Source organism: Rhincodon typus, chromosome 31 (assembly GCF_021869965.1).
Source record: "Rhincodon typus isolate 14 chromosome 31, sRhiTyp1.1, whole genome shotgun sequence".
NCBI lineage: Eukaryota > Metazoa > Chordata > Chondrichthyes > Orectolobiformes > Rhincodontidae > Rhincodon > Rhincodon typus.
The window spans coordinates 17256333-17266502 of record NC_063362.1 but is presented as its reverse complement, the minus strand read 5'-3'; the positions used below and the strand labels follow the sequence as shown (position 1 = coordinate 17266502).

The 10170-nt window shown below is 42.6% G+C and overlaps 1 long non-coding RNA gene across 2 annotated transcripts in view; it reads right to left on the bottom strand.

The window, feature by feature from the left end:
• Nucleotides 1–3871: 3871 nt before the first annotated feature.
• The window catches only part of LOC125486623, a 39576-nt gene continuing 33277 nt past the window's right edge, over nucleotides 3872–10170 (bottom strand). For both annotated transcript variants that reach the window (XR_007265258.1, XR_007265259.1), the window contains exons 3-4: nucleotides 8393–8447; nucleotides 3872–4263 (exon numbers count right to left, since the gene is read on the bottom strand). This is a non-coding gene — a long non-coding RNA (uncharacterized LOC125486623). The remainder of the gene's footprint in view (nucleotides 4264–8392; nucleotides 8448–10170) is intronic.

Below are 10170 nucleotides of genomic sequence, written 5' to 3'. Positions count from 1 at the left end.
GAGTGTCACCTCGGCCTCCACTGGCTGTCTTGCCACACCATATTAACACAGTCAGGGAAAATGCCAAACACACTTGCTCTTGCAGCTTTTTGGTCTCCCAGTAGTTGCAACAAGCTTCTCAATGACTACTGAAGATGTTGTCAACTTTAATCTCACCAGGTTTTTCACACTGTTCACAGGCAGAGTGGGACAACTCCTATGGTCCTGACACAAGGTCATATTCCAGGTGCACTTGGAAAAAGAGAGTGGGTATGCATTCTCCTTCAATTCCTTTTACCAGCACCTTGACACTTCCTGCATTCTCTGGTGGAAAGGTGGTAACTTCTCCAGCAGTACAATTTGGCTGGCCATGGTACCTCTTACTATCAGTATAGGCTTGTTCATCTCACCCTGGGGAATTTTGGCTACTTTTCCCTTGGTTGCAAACCCCAGTAACTCTAAATGATTCATTTGCCTCATCTGCACTCTCAGGAATGCTTTAACAGGGATTTTCAGCTGCAATCAGAACCTGTCCTTGTCTCTCATGCTCTCTGACTCCCTCATTCTCTGCATGGAGTGTATCTCCTGATGTATCTCACTCATTTTTTCCTGTAGTCTTCAGCAATTTGCCTCAGAATGCCTTATGTTTCAGCAACTAAAACACACAGGCTTCTGGATCTCACTTTCCATCTCAGCACCCCTCTTTCGGTACTGAGTAGGAGTCCCAGCATTTCACTCTCCCATGGGTACTCAGATTCCAATCACTTCCCTCACTTCTAACCTTTCCAGTTGGTCAGAGGCGACCAGGCAAGGGTTTGTTTGGAACAGGTGCTTGTGGATCAGCTCATAATCCTCAGCCAGTGTGGCTGCTTGCCGAGGCCTAGTCACTCTCTGTTACTTCCAGGTGTATTATTATTGGAAAACCTTTACCTATTGGAAAAGAAATAGAATTTTTAAACTCCTCAGGAAGAATTATTTCACAGAGGTTCTCATAAGTGGCTTCTGTTTTCAACATCCATACCCCTAATCAAAAGCAATCTCCTTAAGCCTGGTCTGCATGATGACTCAGAAGGTCTTATGAGGAAAGGCTGAGGGTTTTGAGGCTGTTTTCGTTAGAGAGAAGAAGGTTAAGAGGTGACTTGATAGAGACATACAAGATGATCAGAGGATTAGATAGGGCGGACAGTGGGAGCCTTTTTCCTCGGATGGTGATGGCTAGCACGAGGGGACATAGCTTTAAATTGAGGGGTGATAGATATAGGACAGATGTCAGAGGTAGGTTCTTTACTCAGAGAGTAGTAAGGGCGTGGAATGCCCTGCCTGCAAAAATAGTAGACTCGCCCACTTTAAGGGCATTTAAATGGTCATTGTTTATCCAAAGACCATTTAAATGCCCTGAAAAAAAAATGGATAAACATATGGATGATAATGGAATAGTTTAGGTTAGATGGGCTTCAGATTGGTTTCACAGGTCGGCGCAACATCGAGGGCCGAAGGGCCTGTACTGCGCTGTAATGTTCTATGTTCTATGTTCTATGGTTAGCACTGCTGCCTCAGAGGGCCAGGGACCTGGGTTCAATTCCAACCTTGGACGACTATCTGTGTGGAGTTTGCACATTCTCCCCATGTCTGCATGGGTTTCCTCTGGGTGCTCCAGTTTCCTCCCACAGTCCAAAGATGTGCAGGTTAGGTGGATTGGCCATGTTAAATTGCCCATAGTGTTCAAGGATGTGTGGATGGGTCTGGGTGGGATGCTCAGTGTGGACTTGTTGGGCTGAAGGGCCTGTTTCCACACTGTAGGGATTCTATGATCTATGAAATTCCAGGTATGTCTGATCAGGTTGTTTTTTGAGGATACAGAATTTTTGACACTTCCAGCACTAACTGGCACTTGCATAAGTGGGAGTAACTATGACTCTTGTGGATGGGTTTCCCATGGGAGCTTTGTTTGGTTAGCTACCTCTGTGGCAATTTTGACGTGATTTTGCCTGCCACGACAACAATTGTGCCTCCCCACTGGCCTTACCAGAAACAGCAATGGCATTTGCTATTGGCTGGCGAGATGACTGAGAAAAATTGTGACATAACAATAGATCCGCATGGATGAGGATACTTAGTAGTGCAAGGTGTCACTTACCTAAACAGAGTAGAAAATGGAGGATTTGAATGACCCCAATCAGTTCAGATGGCATGCATCCTGAATAAACAGGATGCAGATTCTCTATGGCAGCGCCCTGTGAAAAATGCGGACTGTCACACAAGTTCCAGCCCTTTTATTAGCGCTGGTAAAAAAGTCCATTTCCACACAGAGGAAATAGAAGAGAGACTCAAGAATCTACTATACCCTTCCTACACGGACCTGGAATTCCAGTGGATGTAGCCAAGCCTATTATAGAAGAAACCATATGGGCAGCCCACCCATTGGAAATTTATAGCATTATTAAGACAGAGATCTTCTATTTAAAAGATAAACAATAGAGAACGAAAACTTTGTTTGATGATGTTGACAATTCTATCAGTGACTAAACAATCAATATGACAGCATTTACAGTACCAGGCATTAGTGAGCTGACATGAGACAGGATGGTGATGCACCGCCTCAGTGATGAATTGTTTTGTACGTTCTGTAACTCCCTACTCTTGACAGTAGGCAACTTTTGAGTGCACTCGGCTGAGAAACACCAAATAAAGAAAACTTCAAACAAGGTGTTCCAAGTGTCAGAAAAGAGGGGAATGCCATGCATTAACCTGTCATGATGCAAAATGTAATGGAGGTGGGCCAGCCAAATGATTGGGACCATGTACATGCACTAAGTGTGAGTTCACATTTTCATCAGAAATTGGCCTTGGTCAACATAAGCAACATAGACATGTAGAGCTATGCAATAAAAGTGCCTGGAGACTCCTAAAAAGCCAATTCAAATCCAGGGAGGAGAAATTATAAGTGGACAGAAAAAGTAACAAATCTTCTTCAACAATTGAAATAGCAATTTGTGAGATATTCATTTATGAATAAAAAGATTCTAAGCATCCTTACATCTAAAACATCTAAACAAATATCCAATAAGTGTAGAATGTTGCAGAATATCCAAGTGGTAGTCCAAACACCAGTGCCTGATGCTCCTGAAGAGAATAACCTAGAGACTGGTCCAAAAGACAAACTCAAAAGGGAGATCACCCAACAAACCAATGCGGTCATTCAACCCCCACTCTGCAATCTTAACCGTCGTGACATTGATCATCAACCAACTCAGGCTGAAGAATTGTTAAATAAGAAAGGTAATCTTGAAGTCAGAGCACTGGGATTAAGACTCATGAAAAACATTGCAAACTTCCTAATCAATGGGGATGATCAATCTAAAAATCACTCCCAGGCCAACTGCAGGAAAGGCAGGAAAGATAAAAGATATGGATGTGTGAAGAATACTGGTGTGAAAAGTCGACGGGCAAATAAAAAATCATGGTTCAGGGAAACATGATTATTCTTTAAGAATTATAGGTGGCAACAGGCCCAGATGAAATTGGAAGATATCCACAATGGTGATGCTATATGTCTACCCAGACTCTTCTGTCTATGGTTAAAATCAAGCACAATTCTGGATTCCCTTAAAAAGAGTCAAACAGTCCTGATTCTGAAACAGAAGATATGGGATACTTTAAAAATACTGATAACTGGAGGCACATTCAATTGGTCCCACACTACTTTGCCTATTATGGCAAAATTATAGCAAAAAGCAAATTATAGCATAAACCCCAGTCAGAAGCATTTTTTTAGCAGTGAAGCCAGCCCTAACAAAAACACCACACTCTTGGAAAACATTATAGATTTAGATTTTATTATCATGTGTACTCAAGTACAGGAGTACAGTGAAAAGTGTACAATGTTGCCATTCCTGGCACCATCTTAGGTACAAGGTACAAAATCTTAGGTACAAAAATAGAAAAATAAAGAAATAAATTAAAAAGTTCAATACTACAGTTCCTCTTACTATAATGTAGAAAAATAAAGAAATAAAGTTAGAAGTTAAACATCACAGTCCTTTCTTAAGCTATGGACATTCCATGCTGGGCTTTCCCGATGCTGGGCTTGCTCACCACAGTGCTGGGTGCACTTCCAGCCCCACTGGGCAAGTCCCGCCTGGGCTCACCAGTTGCTATGCCGCCAACCGCTGCTTCACCTCTGACTGCCAGTGACCACCATCTGGGCTCACCAGACTTCACCTCTGACCACCGCTTCACCACTGACTACCATCTGTAATTGCCAGGCTTCACCGCATTCAAAATCTGTGGAAATAATAACTCGGATACAGTGAAAGAACTGCACAAACTCAAGGTCCTAAAGGAGATCAAGGCCTTTCTAGAGAAAGAAAAGCATCAAGGCTGATCAGTAGCTTGTTATTGTGTTGTAATCTATACCCCACTAGGACGATCCTATCAAGAGGTAGACCATACATGTCTAAGGACAATTAAAGATGTAAGATCCCACTAGAAACATGAGACCACATTTACAGAAACTGCCCATTTGTTAAAAATGCATGGATTAAATGACATAATAAAATCATGTCAAAATTACAACAATACATGGGAAAATATGGCTGGACAATATTCGTTGAACCATAGTTAAAAGACAAAGATGACTCATTATCAAAACCTGATTTGATATTTAAGAAAGAACAAGGGACCACAGTGGTGGATGTTGCAGCTCGGTTCAAGGACAACAATAAAACATTGGAATAAGTTTGGATTAAAAAAGTGAAAAAGTAAAAACATCTAGGCCAGGAGATAAAGAAACTGATAGGAGGCTCCAAGCCCATGCAACTTGGTTTTGTTGGGAAGTGGCTTGATTCGAATAACACTCTCAAGTGGTTCCTGGGAATGTATCAGGATGTATCAAGACTAACCATTTCCCTGACAATTGAATGTTTTCAAATATTTACCAGCAGGTGAAAGAATAACAGAATCTATCCAGCTTTATGCCATGGACATCAAACACTAACCTTACGGTGGCAGGGTTCAATGTTATGTTTGAGGACATTTAGTGTTGGCACCAGCACAGTGGATTATAAAATTTGATGGGTGGTAAAACAAATGTTTAATGTTTGGAAGTTTAATTCTTAATTTAATACTCAACATTATAATGTTTGGTGTTTAATTTTTAATGTTAATAAAGTAGTAATTAATGATTGTGGATACTTGCAACAAATGGCACCTCAGGTGATGTTAATGTTCTCAGGCAACGAATCAGAACAGCTGTCAGTTCTTTGTTCCAAATATTGGTGAATATCCCTGCTTGGTGAATTGGACCTTTTAATCTTTCTTGTTGTGACACATAGCCCCAGTCCTCTGCTTGATATCAGTGGATTGCTACCAGAGATTTTACAAAAAGTCAACAAATGACATGAAGACTCAAACAAGGGCATGCTCACAAGTGTTCCAAACTAACCTTTTTTACTGCCTCATAATGAGCAAGAGAGAGTAACTAATGGGCCACTTTAGCAGCTGTGCTACCCACTTCAAAGAAATAAAACATGTCTTCCATCTTTGCTTCATCAAATCTAGGAATTGAATGAGCAAACGGAGTTGCATCCAGTCTTAAGTCTGAGCCAGTGCTATCTTCACATGACACAAAAGAATTCCTCCCCTCAGCTTGAGCTGCCTTATTTCAAACTCCATTTCCTGCTGCTTTTCCCGAAACTCTCTTCTAGCTATCCTCTCATTCCCATTTCTTCCTCTTGCTTCTTACTTTTTTTCACGACCTTTCTTCTCTGCCTCCCATTTACCTCTCTCTCACTTTGCCTTTCTTTCTTTTGTCATTGAAATTCTAATTTCCACTGTTCCAATTTTAGTCTGTCAATTGCTACTCTATCATTATTATTGCCTCAGTGTCCACCCTTAAGAAGGTGGCCACTGCTTTTAAAATTTTTGGGTTTTTAGGCCTTCAGTTAAAAATTTAATCCAAATTTTTACTAAATCTTTTAACAATCTGAAACATCAAACTTTCAAATTGTGGTATTGAGTTCCCAGACTGAATGAACTTACATTATAAAAGGACCTGATTTAAACTCATTTTCTTGACTTCATGAAAGAGTGAGTTTATTGATTTGATGGGATGAGGGTGTCGCTGGCTAGGCCAGCATTTATTGACCATCCCTAATTGCCCAGAGAGCAGCTAAGAGTCAATCACATTGCAGTGGGTCTGGAGCCACATGTAGCCGAGACAAGGTAAGGTTGGCAGTTTCCTTCCCTAAAGGACATTAGTGAACCAGATGGACAATGATTCGTGGTCGTCATTAGACTCTTAATTCAAGATTTTTATTGAGTTCAAATTCCACTATCTGCCGTGGCGGGAATCAAACCCAGGTCCCCAGGACATTACCTGGGTCTCTGGATTAATAGACCATCAATAATACTACTAGGCCATTGTCTCCCCTATTAATCATGAGAAGAAGTAATAATACAAAATATATACACCCAAATTTGGATTAAGAATTGACACTGTAGTGATTGTTACAAGGTCAGTAAGGTGGACCTCATGGAATATGAGTTCTTTGATAGGGGCTGTTAACCTGGTCTAATCAAGGAGTCCTGCCTGACAGGTATAAACAGGAGTGTTAGAGGCTTTGCTCACTGTGAGACCTGGCTTTGGGGAAGCTAGACCAGTGTTGAATGCTATGCATGAGTAAATAAGAGGTTATTTGCTTCAGTGAAGTTATTTCAGTGGCGGCAAGAGAAAAAAATACACTCCTGAAGAAATTCGCTCGCATCAGTCATCTCTAAGTTGGGGTAAGCATTCCTAGCATCATGCTGTTATTCGGGAACCTTGTCTGATTCAATCCTGCCGTCAAAGACTGAGCCCAGTTTGTGGAAAGAATGTGTTATTTTTCCGGGCAAATGACATTGGGGCAGACGAAAAACAATAAGTAATTTTCCTGACAGCTTTTTTGATAATTCGAAGCCTATTGTTTCCTGAGGGACCAGATTCTGAAATTTTTCAAGAGCTGACAGATTTAGTTAAGAAATACTATGACCCTGAGCCTCCTCTAATTCTGCGACGCAATTGGTTTTACTCGGCTGTTCGAGAATCTTGTTGGGATTTTTGATGAGTTTAAGATGACTGGCAGAGGCATGTGATTTTGGTTTAACTCTTAACAAGATGCTGACACACCATTTGGTATGTGGGATTAATGATGTAATCATGCAAAAGCATCCCTAGCTGAAGCCCAACTGGACTTCAAACAGGCACTGCAACTGGCTTTGTCAAAGAACAAAGAAAATTACAGCACAGGAACAGGACCTTCGGCCCTCTAAGCCTGCACTGACATGCTGCCTGTCACAACTGAAACCCCCTACCACTCCGGGGACCATATTGTCATTAGAAAATGCAGCAAATGAAGCAGGGGTGGCATGCTGGTTCAGTGGTTAGCACTGCCACCTGACAGTGCCAGGGATCTGGGTTTGATTCCACCCTCAGGTGACTGTCTGTGTGGAGTTTGCACATTCTCTCCGGGTTCCCTCATGGGAAATGCAATGTTCCAGGGAAAGGGCAGGGGGTTATGGATCTGTATGGGATGCAGTATTGACTCAATCGGCTGAATGGCCTGCTTCCACACTGTAGGGATTCTGTTCTTTGAGTTACAGGGTATGCCAATGGAAGTGGACACCCTCACCAGGCCGATTGAGCTTGGGGAACACCACTTGAGTGAAGGCGATTGCATAGCCTCACTCAGGACATATCCTGAACAGAGGGACTCTAGATCACCCTATAGCAAAACCCCAAAATAAAGCCAAGCCTTGGCCAAACAATTAACATTTTCTTCAGAATCTGGGCCACCAAGCTATTGTGTTTGCTGCCAATATGCAGACTCTAGACAGCAAAAGAGTCTCAATAGGCCGGAATTGAGTAATAGAACTCATAGGACGGTATCCAGGAGAGTGCACACCCTGGAAAGCCTACTTTCACCTGGCTTGAACAGTTACATTGCTTAGCAACATCCAAATCAGAATCAAAATATATATCTGGTTAAAATGGTCACCTGGCTCTAATGGAGGTTGATACCTGCGCAGCTGTATCAGTGATTGCAGAACCAGTCTTTAACAAAATTTGCTCTGGACTCCAACTCATAAGTTTCTGCAAGACCTCGGCTGGACTGAAAACCTATACTGGGGAATGTTTACAGATTAAGGGTACAACTTCAGTTCTGGTCTCATATGAGAAGCAGCTGGTTCGGTTACCACTGTTTTTTGTAAAAGACTCAGGCCCAAGCCTGATGGGGTAAAACTGGTTGAGAAACATTCACCTTGATTGGCTCAACATTTTTCAATTAGAAAATGTCTGCCTGAGTAAAGTCCTGATTAAATCCTAAAGTTTTTCAGGAATGTCTAGGGTATATGAAAGGAGCCAAGGCCACCTTACCTGTTGACCAGGAAGCAATTCCACGATTCTGCAAAGCCCACCCAGTGCCATTTGCCTGTGTGCAGAAGTAGAGGCAGAAATCAGGAGGCTGGAATGTGAAGGAATCATCAAACCAGTACAGCTTGCGGAATCATTGACGCTGATTGTGAAGCCTTCTGGGTGAGTTCGCCTTTATGGTGATTTTAAACAAAGGGTATACCGCTTCTTGCGGCTGGATAAATACATAATCCCTCACATAGAGGACTTATACCCAAAGCTGGCACGGGGGTTGTCCTTCACGAAGCTGGACATGAGCCATGTGTACCTGCAATTGCGGTTAGATGAGAATTCCCAGAGGTATGCTCTAATAATATCCTTAAGGGTATCATCAGCCTGTGCCATTTTTCAACGGGTGATGAAGAACATTTTACAAGGTCTACCCCACTCACCATTTGATGGATGACATGCTAATAACAGGGAAGGCCAATAAAATGCATTTAGCAAATCTGGAATAGTTCTTAGACATTTCTCCAAGGCTGGCATATGCCTTGGAAGGGAAAACTATGTGTTTCAAGCACCCTTAAGTGACCTACTTGGACTATAGAGTCAACAAAATCAGGTTGCACCTGTTGGAAGATAAAGTGAGGGCAGTCAAAGGTGCCCCAGCTCCCATGTCTGTCCTGGAGCTTAGGTCTTTCTTTGGATTGGTGAGTTATTATGAAAAGTTAATAGGTCTCCATTGTGGCAACCTTATTAGAATCATAGAATCCCTACAGTGTGGAAACAGGCCCTTTGGCCCAGCAAGTCCACACTGAACCTCAAAGCATCCTACCCAGACCCATCCCCCTTTAACCCACCTAATCTACACCTCCCTGAACACTATGGGCAATTTAGCATGGCCAATCCACCTAACCTGCACATCTTTGGACTGTGGGAGGAAACCGGAGCACACAGAGGAAACCCATGCAGACACAGGGAGAATGTGCAAACTCCACACAGACAGTTGCCTGAGGCTGGAATTGAAGCCAGGTCCCTGGTGCTGTGAGGCAGCAGTGCTAACCACTGTGCCACCGTGCTGCCCCAAATATATCTGCTTTTGAGAAAGGGTCAGCCTTGGAAATGGTCTCGTAGCTAAGACATAGTCTTTAGGGAAGTGAAGAAGCAGTTATCATAGTAATGGCACATTACGGTTCCAAGTGAGATCTGGTGCTGATATGCAATGCCTCCTTGTACAATATCGACATAGTGGTTGGCTCACAGATGGCCCATTGGAGAGAAATGCCCATTAGCGTAAGTTTTCCGGACTTTGGCTGATGCAGAATGCAAATATGCCCAGATGGAGAAGAACGGTTTGTTGGTGATCTTTATTCTGAGAAAATTCCTCCAATACCTTTACAAATGTAAGTTTGTAATAGGAACTGGCCACAATCGCCTGCTGGGGCTATTCAAAGAGGACAAGGTCATGCCGCCCATAATTTCAGGTTGAATTCAGTGGTGGGCTCTCATTCTGAGTGCATACAATTATAAGATGGAATACCGTCCAGGAGGCCAAGTTGTAACTGTGGATGCCTTGAATGTCTCCCTTTGGCAGAAATATCACTGGGGTGCCGCCACTGGAAGAGTCCGTTCTTGTTTTAAACTTTCTGGACATCCTTCTGGTCACCACTGAAAATATCAGCCAATGGACACAAAACTAAAACAGATGGTGATGTTGCAGGAAGCAAAAGGGCCATCACAACCAGAATTGAAACTTTTCCAGACCCAGTGATACCAGATCATCACAGGGGACAACAATTTAT